This window comes from Aythya fuligula, chromosome 1 (assembly GCF_009819795.1).
Source record: "Aythya fuligula isolate bAytFul2 chromosome 1, bAytFul2.pri, whole genome shotgun sequence".
NCBI classification, from domain to species: domain Eukaryota; kingdom Metazoa; phylum Chordata; class Aves; order Anseriformes; family Anatidae; genus Aythya; species Aythya fuligula.
This window is the reverse complement of record NC_045559.1, coordinates 183,453,426-183,469,301: the sequence shown is the minus strand read 5'-3', so window position 1 is coordinate 183,469,301 and position 15,876 is coordinate 183,453,426. Positions and strand designations below refer to the sequence as shown.

General features: G+C 41.5%; 1 protein-coding gene across 8 annotated transcripts in view; it reads right to left on the bottom strand.

Annotated features, from left to right (window-relative positions):
- The window catches only part of STARD13 (StAR related lipid transfer domain containing 13), a 291,823-nt gene that overhangs the window by 104,636 nt on the left and 171,311 nt on the right, over positions 1-15,876 (bottom strand). The gene's annotated exons all lie outside the window — the stretch shown is intronic.

The window sequence follows — 15,876 nt, the reverse complement described above, 5'->3', positions numbered from 1 at the left end:
GAGGCAGATTCATATTCTTATGTGTACATCTCTCTGCAGTAGACCTGCATGTACTTGCCCTCATTTACCTGAGTTACATTTGTAATGCTGAATAGGTAATGGCAGTTTAAACACAACTTTCCATTGCCATTAGCAGGAATAAGACTCAGGGTGAAAAGTCAGGGTGAAAAACAACTAATTCAGCAGTTCTGGGTATTTTGGTGGCCTCCTCTATCTACTGCACTAGAGACAGCAGTGACCCACCTGGTTGCCTCTTTACCCCTCACCCAGCCCCCTGCTTATATTTATGCATTTTAATTTCTTTCCCTCTTTTGCTTATTTCAGATTTCCTTCCTTTGTTTTATATTTGATCTCAGCTGTGGCTTCTTCATCTGCCCTGCTGGGATGGCCCCACCTCATGCTTTACACGGGAAGTACCGATACGGTGAAGGGTAGAACAGACCTGCCGCTCCCCTGCTATCTCACCCCGCATCTCTCCTTTGCCCTATATTTTCTTAAGGTATTTTGCACCTCCTCGGGCTGGTATAAAACAATTTAATTCAAATGGCATCAACTCATTGGACTTGACTGAGTTGACTAGGCTGAATATACATCAACAGCTTACCAGGACAAATCACACCCAAACAAGGCTGCAAAATAAATTTATTTTCCTCTGCTTTCGCCATATTTGCCTATTTAAAGCCTGCAGAGGAACTGCAGGTTGGTTTCCTTCAATGAATTACGGAGACAGTGTGGAGTGCCTTGCAGAACTGAAAGGTGTATGGAGATAGACTTCACAGCATAGTGCTCACCACATGGATTAGTGAAGTCCAAAGTCCTGGTGCAATTCTTTGTGCATATGTACGGTTATTAATTTCCATAAAACTGAAAATGACAAGAGTGACAAATCAGAAAGGTCTACCCTGGCATGAGCAATAGCATAGGAATGTAAACAAGATCTTGAACTCAGCTCATTCATAAAGACGGTGTTAAGCCTATGAATGAATGGAAGCCAGACTCTTTTTATAGGTGCACGACTACAGGATGAGAGGCAATGGAAACAATTTGCAGCATTGTAAATCCAATTAGATATAAAGGAAAAGAAAGTTCACTGTGAGGATGCTATTAAGTACAACATAACCAAAGGGCTATTCTCTGGTCTTGTTGGAGAAAGAACAATCAGGATCATCTTTTACTTGGTCTCCCATAACCAGGTAAGTGGATGATTTGGATGAATTGTGGATGAATTGGGTGGAAACTTGACTTAACCACTAGGTTCACAGCTTGTGACCAGCAGTACAAAGTCCAACTGATGGTTAGATACTAGTGGCATCCTTCAGGGATCGAAACCAGGCTGATACTGTTTACTTGCTGTCTTTATTAACAACCTGGGCGAGGGGATGTTGTACGCTCCCAGCAAGTTTGTGGGTGACACCAAACTGTGGAGAAATGGTGGATATGTTGAAGGACAGGGCTGCTATTCAAAGGGACCTTGAGAGGCTGGAGAAATTGGCTGACAGGAATCTCAAGGAGTTTAACACAGGGAAGTGTAAAGTCCTGCTCCTGGGATGGAATAACCAAATGCAACAGGACAGGCTGGGACTAACTGGCAGGGGCACACCAGAGCAAACCCTGCAGAGGGTCATCAAGATCGTCAAAGGGCTGAAGTACATGACATGGGAGGAGAGACTGATGGTGTTTTGTTCAACATTAAGAAGAAAAGACTACAGCTAGGAGAGCTCATTGCTGTCTTCATCTACTTAATAAGAAAGTGTAGAGAAAATGAAGCCTAACTCCTTCTTAGGTGCACAGTTCTATCTGGAAACAAGTTGCAGCATCATGAATTCAGTGAGATACAAAGGAAAAGAAAATTTACCACAAAGTCCTTGGAGATACTCAGAACTAAATCAGACAAGGCTCTGAGCAACTTGATCCAGCTGTACCTGCTTTGAGCAGGAGCTGGACTAGATGACCTCCAAAGGTGTCTTCCAACCTAAATTATACTGTGTTTCCGTGAAGTCTTTGGTCTCAGTGCCCTGGAGATTCTTGTTCATTGAAGTAAATTGTTTTATCAAATCAGCAGTAATGGTTTCTGAACATCAGACTACAACCAGGTGTATTTCTTGCACTTTCTGATGCTACTGTAATGCCCCTGCACACGTTATTTGTCATTTGTTATTTTCTTTTAGCAAAAGTGCTTTTCTTTGCCTCCCTGAGCTGTACCAGTAGGGACCTGAACTCTTTGTTTCCAAGATAAAGAATAATGTTCATTACAGAGCTGGTGTGAAGACATGATGTAATCGTATTTATACCACCTGTTTTCTAGGCGCCAATGGCACCTGTGCCTTACTTAAAGCTAGAATTTGAACTGTACTTCAATGTACAATGTACTTCAAGTTGATTGAAAAACAGATTGGGTGAAAACCCAAGTCCAAAAGACAATGACCTTTTCAGTGGAGGCTGATGCTTATTTTTAATCCATATTGAGGAACTCATTGAAACACCTGGAGTCCAGTCTACTGAATATAACACTTCCCTCCAGTGTAATCTTCAGAATTGAACCATCACATCTCAACCACTCATGCCAAAAAGAAAGGGCTTCACATTGCCTTGGTGCCAATGGCTAAACAAAAGATTTTACAAACTGCCTGACACCTTTTGTACTTGCTTTGCATCATTGCAAAAGAGATCAGTGCGAGCATGTGGCAACAGAGAACCAAGTTCATCACAAATCTTCCAGTCTGGAGATGATGCATACATCAACCATACCTGTGTGTCCTGCTACTGGAAACCGAAGCATAAATGTTGCATATGTTTCTTGGTGTCTCAGATTCTGAAGACTATGTTAATGTCATGGAAAAAACAAACTCTCCTAAATTATTCAATAAACAAAATCACAATATCTGATCTGAAATCAGCTATTGCCATATAGATCTCCACTTCTGCTAATAGAAGGACCACATGTAAAAGATAAAAGATGCCTGTTTAGATCAGCAAATTAATTTGTATCCTTTTTATTGCAGTGAAATTGTAGTAATTATTGCTGAAAGTTAGAAAGTCAAATTTTAAGTTTATACAAATGTTGAAATCCTGACAACAGGGAATTTGATTAATTTTAAGATTTTTTTTAAAGCACCACAGTTCAGTATTTTCAATTCCTGTTGCATGGCGTTCATACCTCTTACATGAAACATTAATTATGATTTTGTATGGTTTTATTACAGCTTAAACAATGATGTGAACTTAAATTCAGTATGAATGACATCAGTTGTTATGTATCTAACAAGAAATGATCATCACTATAAATCTATTTTACATTTTACAATGATTGTTTAAGACAGCTGAGCCTCATATGAGCTGAAAGAGTATGTCAGCATACAGCAGCTGCTGATAATAACCAGCATGTGCTGGCAAGAGCTTTTTGTTTTCTAAAGATAATTAAAACTTGCTATAGTTTTCCAGCTGCTACACAGTCAACAAGGACTACTCTTAAAAATGGGTGGTGTATTTCTGATTCACTTTAAAGGCATTGTGACCATCTCTACTGAACATTTACATAAAGACGATTGCTCTACGTTTTCAGTTTTTTCATGCATTTTCTGCAAAACAATCTATATGGCAATAGCTAGGATAAAAACCTGTTAAGTGTCAGCTTCAGATGTTCAGGAGGAGGAAAGCATTGTAATAACAACCATTTGTAACACTATAACAATAAAACATAGATATGAAACTATTTGCATCCTTACCCTTAAAATTCTGTATAATCTGTATTCACCTTGTATTTTAAAAGCTACCGTCTCTCTTTATGCCTGTAGTTTTCCATTGGTCCTCATTAAAGCCTTAAGATGGGATGTTCCCAGGATTTTAGACTACAGTTATCCTCCAGTTCTTGTGCAACTTCATGAACAGTGACTGGTGAAGACCAGTTTGTCTTCCCTGGTGTCAGCAGGCAAACCGTAGGTCCTTTGCCTAATTAGAGTCCAAGAGCAATGCAGTATTTTTCTTAACCAAAGTGTTGTACAGAAGTCATCCAAAACACGATGTTTTAGAACAATGAATTTTCAAATGTCTGAGTAATTTCTGATAAGCACATAATTATTTGGTTTAAGTCAAGTAGGTGAATGGTTTCTCAAATAACCTGTGCTTAGTTATGAAAAAATAACTGGTTTGAATAAAAAGACTCCGATGTCAGGGCATAATTAGTCCAAAATACATTATCTCCAAGGATACAGAAAACATTCCCAAATTATTATCAGGGCTATGATGAAGTACTATACACTCTTTTTTCCCTATCTCCCATTTTGCAGGCTGCTGTTTATAGAGTCAATCCAGACAAGCATGCCATGAGCAACCCTGTCCAGTGGTCCTAACCAGAGGCAGTAAGACTTAATGAAGGAAGCTTTCTAGAGGCAGCACCCCCAGTGCCAGAAACAAGTACTGTCAGAATAAAGCAGAGAAAGGATGAAATTACAGCTGCCTGGGGCAAAACGCAGTGCCCATCATGCTGGTGAGAGAATAGGTCTCAGCCCTACTCCTGAGGCTATGCTGAATCTGTAGCAGAACAGACTTTTTCACATAGCAAATTAATGATTTCCATACTTTCTGAAATATTAATTTCTATATAAACCAACCAAATGACTACAGAGTTGTATTTGTTTCACATCCTTAACAATATTACTTGGTCTGGTACGGAGCAGCACACCCTGCACTCAGGGTGGAGGAGAAAGTTCTGGGTAAGTAACTTCCAACAACAGTGAACTATTTAAGGCCTTGAAGTGCCTAATGCCCTCAGAAATCTAATTTTCAAGGCTTATAAAATTATATAAATAACTATACGAGTATCTACTCAAAGATAGATGGAACCTCTCTGAAGTGCAGAGAGGTTTGCACTGTCAGACTGAAAATATAACCCAAAGAACAGAACAGGTACTAAGCTTCCCTCAGCAGTAGTCCAATTCTCACCCAGATAAATGAGTGGATGTCAGAAGCCAGAAGACAGTTTGAAATATGGATCAATATTGATCAAGGCAATAAAAAGGCTACAAAATTGATTATAGAGGACTGGAGCACCTCTCCTGTGAAGACAGGCTGAGGGAGTTGGGGTTGGTCAGCCTGGAGAAGAGAAGGCCCCAAGGAGACCTTACAGTGGCCTGCCAGTACCTAAAGGGGGCCTACAGCAAAGCTGGGGAGGGACTCTTTGTCAGGGAGTGGAGTGATAATGGCTATAAACTAAAAGAGGGTAGATTTAGATTAGGTATAAGGAAGAAATTCTTCCCTCCGAGGGTGGTGAGGCCCTGGCACAGGCTGCCCAGAGAAGCTGTGGGTGCCCCATCCCTGGAGGTGCTCAAGGCCAGGCTGAATGGGGCTTTGGGCAACCTGGTGTGTGGTGGGAGGTGTCCCTGCCCATGGCAGGGGGTTGGAACTGGGTGGGCTTTAAGGTCCCTTCCAACCCAAAACATTCTGTGATTCAGTAATAGAAGGACCTGATATTAGGGAAAACAAGAATTACTAAGAAATATTTTTTTTTCTTTAACAGCTGCAGTTGTTTCCTCTAAAACTTCAGATGACAGAACTAATGAATTGACCAAAACATAAGGGACCATTTGAAATAATAAGACTCAGCAAATAACACCGCCATTATGTGTCAGTGAGTTAAAATGCTTATTATGCAGTTCAGCTGAAACTCAAAAGCACAAAGCTTTGGACACAACTGGCAGCAGCAATGTCAAAAAATAGTTCAACATAAAAGAGATTTAAAATGTCACAGGAAATCTCTTCCTTCGAAATTGGCGCTGCCCATGAATAGACCATTCTTGGTCTGAACAGATGAAACCCTGTGCCCCGTGTGTGCTGTGTGTGCGCAAAGGAGGCCTGCCTCCTGCGGATCTCTGCAGTCCCACCCTACACAGACCAAGGCAGGACTTAGCTGAAATGGCCTGAAATTGGTGAATGAAAGCCTCAAGACAACGACAGCTGAGTACAACAGCTGGTTCTTGCTTTCAAGGTGAGGCGCTGAATGAAGAAAGGTTGCACCACAGGCTGTGCATCACCACCACCACTATTCGATCCAGGACGCGTTGCTCAGGCAGTGGTATGAAATGCAGCTGCAGTGGCTCCAGTTTTGGCAATGGGGTGTCTGATTTTAACGCAGAATCAGCAGTGTGAGTGATAAAGTGGTTTTGGACTACATATTCTGAATATCTCAGCCTGTTAATTTTGAAGGGACTTTTAAACCAGATATACTCCAATGAATGCTTGCTGAATTTAAAGGAAAATAAAGTCCTTTTAACTTTGGAGAAAGCTTAGGCAGACTGCCACTCTTAATGAAGTGAAGCTGACGGAATGACAGTTTTAAGAACTCCTCAGAAAAACATGTAAATATAACTGTAAAAATTAAAACAAAAAGGAGAAAGTTAAAAGCCAAGGACTTACTGTCTCCTCATCTGTGCCAAGCATTAACTTTTGGATTTTACATTATCCCCCTCATATAAATATTTGCAGGAAGAGAAAGCCATTATCTTTGAAGTTACAAAATGATTAGATATTCAGCTGCTGCCATCAGATGCAATTAAAGGCACAAAACAAAACTCAAATTCATCCCAGAGAACATTCAAGTTTGCCAAATATATTATGAAAAAGCCACATTGTGCGGCTATATGAGCCTTGTCCTGTCCACATTCCTACTCCCATACCAGTTGGAGACTAGAAAAAAATAATCATCCTGCCCTTTCCTGACATGAAAAGGATGCAAAAGGGCCACGCCTCTCACACAAGCTCCATGAATGCTACACTTGTGTGATCTGACTATTCACAGAGACGCTTCTTCCATCTCAAATCTATAGTCTTCCTAAGTCTTTGGTCCCTTCTCAGATCTCACATCCTTTGAAAGGATGCTAGATGATGACAAGCAATATGATCTCATTATTCAGAGTGGTCTTTGCTCATCAGGTTCTGATTTTACATGAATTATGGATATTGATTTCAAAAGTAGAAGATCTGAGTTGTGGTCAGTTAATACGAACTGTCTGCTGCATGGTCTGAAATAATAAGACAATTAGTTGGCTTTTTAACAGAATTTACTTATGCATTTATGCAGGAATGTAAAAGTTCATGATAAGACATTTACTTTTGCAAGCTTTCTTCAGAAACTTCAAATATTAAAAATTATATTACAGCAAGAAGTGTTTAATATTCTTGGTTTAAACTTCTATGTTCTGATTTTTTAGACCTGTGGAGCAAGGTTTCTCTTCTTTTTGCATCTTCTGCAGCAGTGGAAAAAGTGGTTACCTTTATACCACTAAATGAAAGACAGACCAATTCCTGATTTTTTGGTCAAGCAGCATCACCTGGCTCATGCCCATGCTATCTGAGACCTGTCCTCTCTCCAATACGCATGCTTCATGTTGGGCTAACTGGAGCCAGGCAGTCTGGCCAGGAGCTTGTGGACAACATGGATAACCCACACTAAAATACTGGCTGAAAGGAAGCAGATAGTAAGGAAAGGGACAGCAAATCTGGAGAAAAAAAACACGGGGCACAATGTGTGCTGGGGGGCTGCAGAAGCAGCAGCTCCCTTGTACAGAAGTTGTGGATGAGCAAAACCTGTGCTACCATCCTACCTTTCGGACAGTAAAAGCTGTGCTGTAGCCTTCGGGGAAATGTCTTTCCTTTATGAGAGGGTATTTTCCTGCAAATGTGATTTCAAGAAGGAAACTGAGAAATCTCACCCCCAAATTGGCAGATTTGGGAGTGGAATGCTGGCTCGGGGGGTAGTTCATAAAAAGAATAAGGGCAAGAATTAAATCCAGGGATCATACATTTACGTATTGTTTTTTTCCTGTACTCCTCAACCACTCAAATGACAGAGATTCAGAAATAAGCACGGCACAACTGATAAAACAAACAAACCATGAGAAACACCAGTGACACACTGAGGATAAAAAAGTCCGATACCCTTTACGCTGTTAGGACTGAATGAGAGAGACAATAACAAATAGCATACAAATTTTGCTTCCAAATCCTGCAACCTTTGCTCATACAAACAGACCTTCCTCCAGCCACAATCCTATTAAAAGAGAGCACTATGATTGCCAAAGGCCTGTAATATCTAGCTCATTAAAACAATACTGGTTGACATTATTAGGATTTATTATTTTGCTCCTTTAGTGCAGACAAAGATTCATCCGAGTACATTGCAGAGCTGAGTCCTTCTTTGGCACTTTGAGTGGAAAGCAAAATGCCTGGTATGCTCCAGCAAGGCAGCTTGCACGCTTGGCAGATGGTATTTACTTAAGACATACTGCACAGCCCATATTTTAAACTAAGTTATGTCTCTGAGTTCACCTAACTTATCACAAAGACAAAAACTTTTGTTCGTCTGTGGGTGGATGTTAGTCAACCCCCCCTGTAATCTGACGTGTTACAGAGTGATTTTCTTCTCCCGGCAGAATTAACCTCCTCAGCCCAGTTATAGATCAGAGGCGAAAAGCCACAACATGTTTCCAGCCTGAGTCATGCACATGCTTCTCAGCTAAGCCACAAGGCTCCCAAGTTCTCTGAATCATGCCGGCTGCTCTCCCGCAGTTTCTAAATACTGCAGCTCAAGGTGCTCCAGCCCTCCTGTCCCGCCAGTACGGGATGGTGTGCAGTCAGCGGTGTGATGGTTTGCCCTGGTAAGCTCAGCTGACCTGGTGAACTGAACCTCAGATGGGAAACTCATAAGAGGTTTTTAAGCAAAAGCATACACACGAGAATTTTACGAGGCATGAAGATGAGGGTTTACTGACTTGCCCACATTCAAGTACCCGCTTAATAAGAATAAAGAAGAAATGACACAACTAGCATACACTGGATCAGGCCCACAGGCCATATAACTCAGTATTCTGCCCTTAAATAAATAAAGCAGCTATTACAAAGTGGAACAAACCCAAATACGGACAATCGTTTAAAACCAAACTACAAGGGAGATGTTTTTTTAATCCCTCCAATTAGTGGCTTAGGCTCTAATCTAAATAAACAGTATGTCCTATAGGAAACAGCTCATATAATTGTTTAAGTGCAACTAAAATTCTGAGAATATTGTACGATACAAGATAAAAACAATGACTATGGCTAAGATACTATCGATGACTTCATGGTATTAGCATTTGAACCAAATGAAAACAAAAAAGCCCATTAGTATCTATTACCTAGAGAGGAAAATAGTATCTGTCTGGAGCTTAAAAATGCTGATTTTTTAAATTAACACTTACAGTGCTCTGTATTTTCAGGGATTTATGTATAAATAAAGACATAAGAGCATCCCAGTACAAAAAATTCAAATTCTCTTAAATAATCTATTTTTGTGAGTATTTTACTTCTGTTATGTAGCATTTTATATACCCCAGTGACTTATCACATCTAAATTTAAACCAACAAAATACCCCAGTTATTAGTACACTGATGTTTCATTTATCAAGCATACATCTTGCACTTAATGGATTAAATGTCTTTTACCATTCATACCTCTAATTACACAACAGGGTTAATTTGAAAATTAAAAATCTCCTCAGTGATCAATACAGGAGACAGACAGCACAATTACAGCTGCTCGTTTCACCACGAGCAATTTCAAAACAAAAATGTCTCAAGTTAGATTTCACCTTGGCTGAAATCCGGCTTTCAGTGAAATCAAGAGCAAAAGTCCCCCAACTCAAAAGACAAGCCAAGGTTTCCTTCTCTGCTTAAACTGCCTGTGTCAGCACAGCCTGCCTGGCTACCCCATGGCTGTAAGAGTTGTACCACACTGAGCCACCGAAGGGCTGAGGTTGGCAGGGCCCCTGGAGGCCCCTGGTTCCCCCCTGCCCAAGCAGGGACACCCAGAGCAGGCTGCCCAGGCGGCTTTTGGAGCTCCCCAAGGAGGAGACCCCACAGCCTCTCTGGGCAGCCTGTGCCAGGGCTCCGTCACCCGCCCAGCACAGCAGTGCTGCCTGGTGCTCAGAGGGAGCCTCCTGGGTGCCCGGCTGTGCCCATGGCCTCCTGTCCTGGCACTGGGCACCACTGAGCAGAGCCTGGCTCCGGCCTCTCTGCACCCTCCCTTCAGGGGTTTAGGGACATGGAGGAGATCCCCCTGAGCCTCCTCTTCTCCAGGCTGAGCAGCCCCAGCTCTCTCAGCCTCACAGCAGAGATGCTCCAGCCCCTTCACCATCTTGGTGGCCCTCCGTTGGACTCCCTCCGGTGTGCCCAGCCCTCTCCAGTACTGCAGGGCCCAGAAGAGGATTCAGCACTCCAAGTGCAGCCTCACCAGTGCTGAGCAGCAGTGAAGGATCACCTCTCTCAACCTTCTGGCACACTTTGCCTAATGCAGCCCAGGACAGTGTTAGCCTTCCCTGTGGTTAGAACACACTGCTGGCTCATGCTCAACTTAGGACCCCAGGTCCTTTTTTGCAGAGCTCCTTTCCAGCTGGGCAAGGCCAAAAGGAACCATTATCATCGCTTAGTCTGCTCACCTGTATCCCACAGGCCACAGGATTTTAGCCAGTAATCGGTGCATTAAGCTGATTGTTTCTGCCTCAGCAAGTGCATGAGCTTTCAATCTGTTCTAACTTTGGTATTACTTGACAATTTTGAACCTCTTTACCAGGTGGTGGCTCCAGGGAAGGTTTCTCTGCCTTTCCTTTTCAAATGTCCTGTTTTCCATGAAGTAAAACCTTGCAAAACTTCAATTAGGTGGACTGTAATCTTCCTCACTACTATTTATGTATGTATTTTTATAAACACACCTCAGGGTACTTTGACTTTATAAATACACCTCAGGAAGTTTACATTTTTATGCGAAAGTGGCAGCACAAATACTTCAACCATTTCAGAGTACTAGTTTAGAGAGAAAGAAAAAAAAAGATGTTTTTAAAGAAATCCTACAACTTCATTGAAAAATTCAAGTTTCCTCACATTTTGGGATGAGAACCTGAGGAAACAGAGCATGTAACGAAGGAAATTTAATGGTGAAGAAGCTTCATGCAATGTAGGGCCTCAGTTTTTAATAGAATTTCACATACTGTAAAAAAAAAAAAAAAAAAAAAAAAAAAAAGAGTAAAAAAAAAAGTTTCACAGACTTCATCAAGACTTGATGTTGTTCCACTGACCCAAATACTGCATGTGCTGTGAGTTCATGCCCACCCCACATGCTTGTCTGACTGGAGAGAGTGATGGGCCATGCCCCAGCTAAGGTCTGCAATGCATCTCAGGAGCTGAGGATCCTTCTCCTTGTAGCTCAGGCCACCCCAGCCCCAGAAACATCCCCTCCTGCCTTCTGCTGGGTCTTGCTGCACCTCTGATGCACAGCTCATACAGAAAAACTACAAATAGCTCCTGCTGCTAGTTAGCCCACAAACTCAAGGGGCTGGAGGTCACTATCATAGGTCATCATTATCATCAAGTTGAGTCCTGTAGGCTCACCTTTTGCTTTCTTAGGTTCAGACAATTAGGTTAGAAGATGTATAGGTAAAGTGGCCAGCATCCAGAATGTGGGGAAAGGTGTAGTCCGGTTTGCCTGAATAACTGTATTTTGGCCTCTTTGTGTCTTTGAACAAAACCATAGTCTTTAATTACACAATCATATCCTGCTTCCAACCTCCAGTGACGGACAGGTTCTCTCTACTTGTACACATATCCAGAATGAGATCCTTTTTTTTTAAATGCAGATTACAACTGCACCGTATTCACTTGCATCATTTCCAGGTTCTCCTTCTGAGCACTGTATGGCAGTATATTACAGCTGTCTATTGCTGCTATTTGGTTTGGTTTACGTTGACAGATGAGATTTAAAGTCACCTGAAACACACGTCACTCACATCCCTCTGCAACACCTTCCGCAAACTGGGAGCTACTCATGCTTAGAAAAGACAAAAAAATAAACACAATGAATTAATTCCAGAGTGAAGAATATAGACAGAAAAATGCATTTGTTTCTCTAACACTCCCTCAAACCAGGCAGGTGACATACAATAACAGTAATCACAGAAGTTCAAAACTGAACTTACAAGAGTATAAAACATCTGCTGAATGTTGAATGGAGAGTTTGCCTTGAAAAGTTGTAACACGCTTTGAGATTGTTCCATCAAAAGATCCTCTTAAACAGCTCTTGCCCGTGGACATGAACTGAGGCAAATCACAGAGCATTACTCACTGTGGTCAGGAATTTATTCACTAAGAACAAGAATTCATCCTATTTTTTCTTCATATTATTTTATTTCTGAAAGTGCAGTCTAAAAACCAAATCTTTCTGTAGATATAAACATGAATCTTTAACAGCAATGCCTAGCTGTGCTGGGGAAGAATGTGGCTCCATTCACCTTGACTTATGTTCTACTTGGGCTGCACAACCACTGCTTTCAATTTAAAATTTTCAGTAATTCTTCATTGCTTTTCACCTACAACTACTTTTTATATTTTCTGTTCTATCCTGTATTTAGCCATGTACTCTGAAAGAAATAACAACTTTGTGACTCACGTAATATAAATTCTTGAAAGTCACCACCTTATTTATTTAAAGAGCACATGAGTAATCATTAATGAATTCTCATACAGTTACTGCCTACACTGTTTGAATAAATACCTCAGACCAAACGTGCTACACCCTGTTCCTTTATGCTGAGGCATGTGTCCCCTTCAGCATGGAAACTAACGGGCTTAGGGGGGGAAAGGGAATCATCAAAAGATCACATTTTGAAAATACCTTTTTAATATCAGACAGATAATTGCTGCTCACATTCACAGGCCACCACATAATTCTGCCTCAAGGAGTCGGTGTGAACACAAACCAAATATTTAGGACTTTCAAAGTATGATCTGATTAAAATAACAGTCTAGTTCGTTTCATTTCCCTTATGGTGGTTTTCTTTTTAGAAATGATTAAATAACATAATTCCTATAATGATTCATTTTGTTTATTTTTAACTAACACCAAAGGAAAATACAAAGGAAAGCTTCTTCGGCAAAAGTGTTTTTAAAGGAGGAAGAAAAGCTGTATTGCACAACATGATAGAGTAATTCAGCACCGTTTGGAATAGTATATGCCACTGGTGACAGAAAAGCTAGAAGTGCATGCAACACTTGGTATTACTCTGCATTAGTGAAGCAGGTTCAGATCCCGGGCTGGAAGCTCTGAGTGCTCTATCCGTTGCTTAGTAAATCATTCCTTTCAGTAAGGAAAATTACCCCTGTTGTAAGAACTTCAGTGTTTACTATTGTGGCTGCCTCCTGTTTGAAATCTAGTAACCGAAAAATATCCGCACAAGAAGCAGAGAGCAGGTATTCAAACAAGCCCCAAGGCAGCTTAGCACTTAAACATGTGGCAGCTCTCCTTCCAGCAAAGCAATTAAGCATGCAAGACTCATCATTCCAGTGATGTTAAAATGAAGACTGGATGTTTTTCTAAACATATGCTCTAGTTCAAGCAGTGACTAGACAGGGGAGGTGCTAACGCAAGAACAAGGGGAGTGGGGTTCAAATACATTCTCTTAGTGGCTTCTTCTTGCCTTAAAAATGTGTGGACCAGTGATATATGAAAGCAGGGAGCCTGAAGAATGATTTACACACACTCTACTGAATGGGGACACTGGAGGCTGGGTTTGGTTTTCATCTTGTATCTCCTGATTTAGTTTTCAATATATTCTTGGTAAATTGCTCTCTGGCACTCCGTTACCAACTAATCATGCTTCCAGGCTGATACCACAGTCCATGTTGAGGTCCTCTCTCTGCCTACATCACATTTACTACTACTTCCATTTACTTAGGGATGACAGCATCACTGCATGCAACATGAACACCACCTGCCCTGGCCTGGTGGCAGCCACAGAGGGTTGACCTGCTGGCCCAGGGAGGCCTCGTGAAGGTCTTGTCAGTGCCTTGGGCGGATCTAGGATTTCTTCCAGAGTGTAAATGGGAAATTTCAGGTTGAGTTATACTAGTTACACTTAGGTTTATTTTATTTATTTATTTTTTGTATTGCTAACACGGGTATTTATTTTAAATTTGTTATTCATTACTTGGAGCACTTCAGGAAAAATGTATACCTCACCTGTGATTTTCTACTAGGCCTGTATGACCCTATATTCAGGCACCTAACATGCACATCAGCACCTACTTGCACATTCAGTATCATTATTACTAATGAACTGACACATAACCAACAGTGGACTCTGTCCCCAGCTTTCTATCAGTAAAAGAAGTGTATTCTTAGCAAACCTAAATACCTAAATTTCTTTTGCGTCACGTTGGTACATGCTGAACTGCAATGTATCATATCATCAAGGCACTATCCAAGTATTATTTCCTACAGCCTGGCACGGGACGTAATGGAAAGCTGTGGCAGAGCAGCAGACTCACCACATACCAAGGACCTGTGCAACAAACTGCAGACAGAAAAGTTACAATGCAGAAATTCCTATCTGTCCCAGCCTCTCGAGCCATGGCAGTATTTATTGCCTTCATTTCCAATGCTAACTACAGGATTCCAGTATCTCTGCCATGGCACGACGTAGCCAAGGCTGCTTTATGAAATGACCTGATTTTCAGAGTATGTGTATGTCATACTTTGACTGCTGCCTCAACTGCAGCCTTTCACATCGGTCACAGGTTTTGGGAAGATCTGCATGGTGGAACAACTCCTGTATAGCCCGCGACGTACAAGGTCCAGGAGGGAAAGCTGTGCAGCACATGACAGGCAAAGGAGGCGCATTGAACAGTTTCATCAGTAGCTGGTGCTCGAAAATGAAGTTGGCTCTAACACCGTGCCTAAAACACTTCCAAATAAATCTGAGGAGAAATGAATTACCCTTCCTTTCCATTCAGCCCCAGCTGTACACTGGGTACACAGCATGACATAATATCCTTCCTGAAATCAGAGCTGCAGAGAGGACCAGTATCCTTCACACAGGACCAGTTCCTGAGATCGCGCTGCAAACAACTGCGTTTTCCTAATTGCCACAGAAACTATCTCCTTCATCTTTTTTAAAAGCTGGCCAAAGAAGTAAGTATTGTTTTCTTTATAAACACAATAGAGGTTTCATCACTACGTCCCTGTACTTCTGTGAGAGTTTGACAGCCACACATACACAGAATATTACTTGAAAGCAACACACAGGAATAGCCACTCTGCTTAACTGCTGCTGTTCAGAAGCTCTCACCAATTTATTCACTATTTTCTAGATAGAGACAGTGAATGATGTGAACTCTGTGACTGTCTGTAGTTAGCAGAATCAAAGACCTTTTTGTAAACTGACAAGACAGTGACTGAGAAATTGCTATCTTCAGGATTTTATTTTTTTGATGGCAAATATGTGGCATATTCTTTTCTGTAGGCTGGACCACATCTATCTGGGAAACTGGCGTTATTCAAACAGGATGCTACTATTCACTGATTTGTTTTTTAAGCTGGAAAAAAACACTAGTTCAGTTGGCTTTTATTTTTTATACTTGCTTTAAACATTCTGAAGATAATTTCAATTGCATGTACAGGCCAGAGGATTTGTCTTGAGGCCAACCTGCATTTAGCTTCAGCCCTGTAGACACTCCGAGAAAATCAATACATCTGCAGTGACCGCCTAGATGAATGCATAAGCAATCAGAGAAAGCCAAGTCAGCCATTATTCTCAGGGACATGTGACAAGTTTCCCAGCACTCTGACAGCTACACATGCTTGCTTGCAGAGAGGGTTAGCCCCGCTGGCAGCTTCCAGCCGCCCTGGGCTCGTGCTTTGTTTTTACCTGGCTGATCACCTATTTGTTCTCTGTGCGTTACAGGCAGCTTTCACCTGCAGCACTCGGAGCAGAGGTACCGGTGCCAGTAGCTGCTGTGCCGCTCAGAAAAGACGAACTTCAGCACTAAAACTCCTGCATAGTTTATGATTAAAAGATT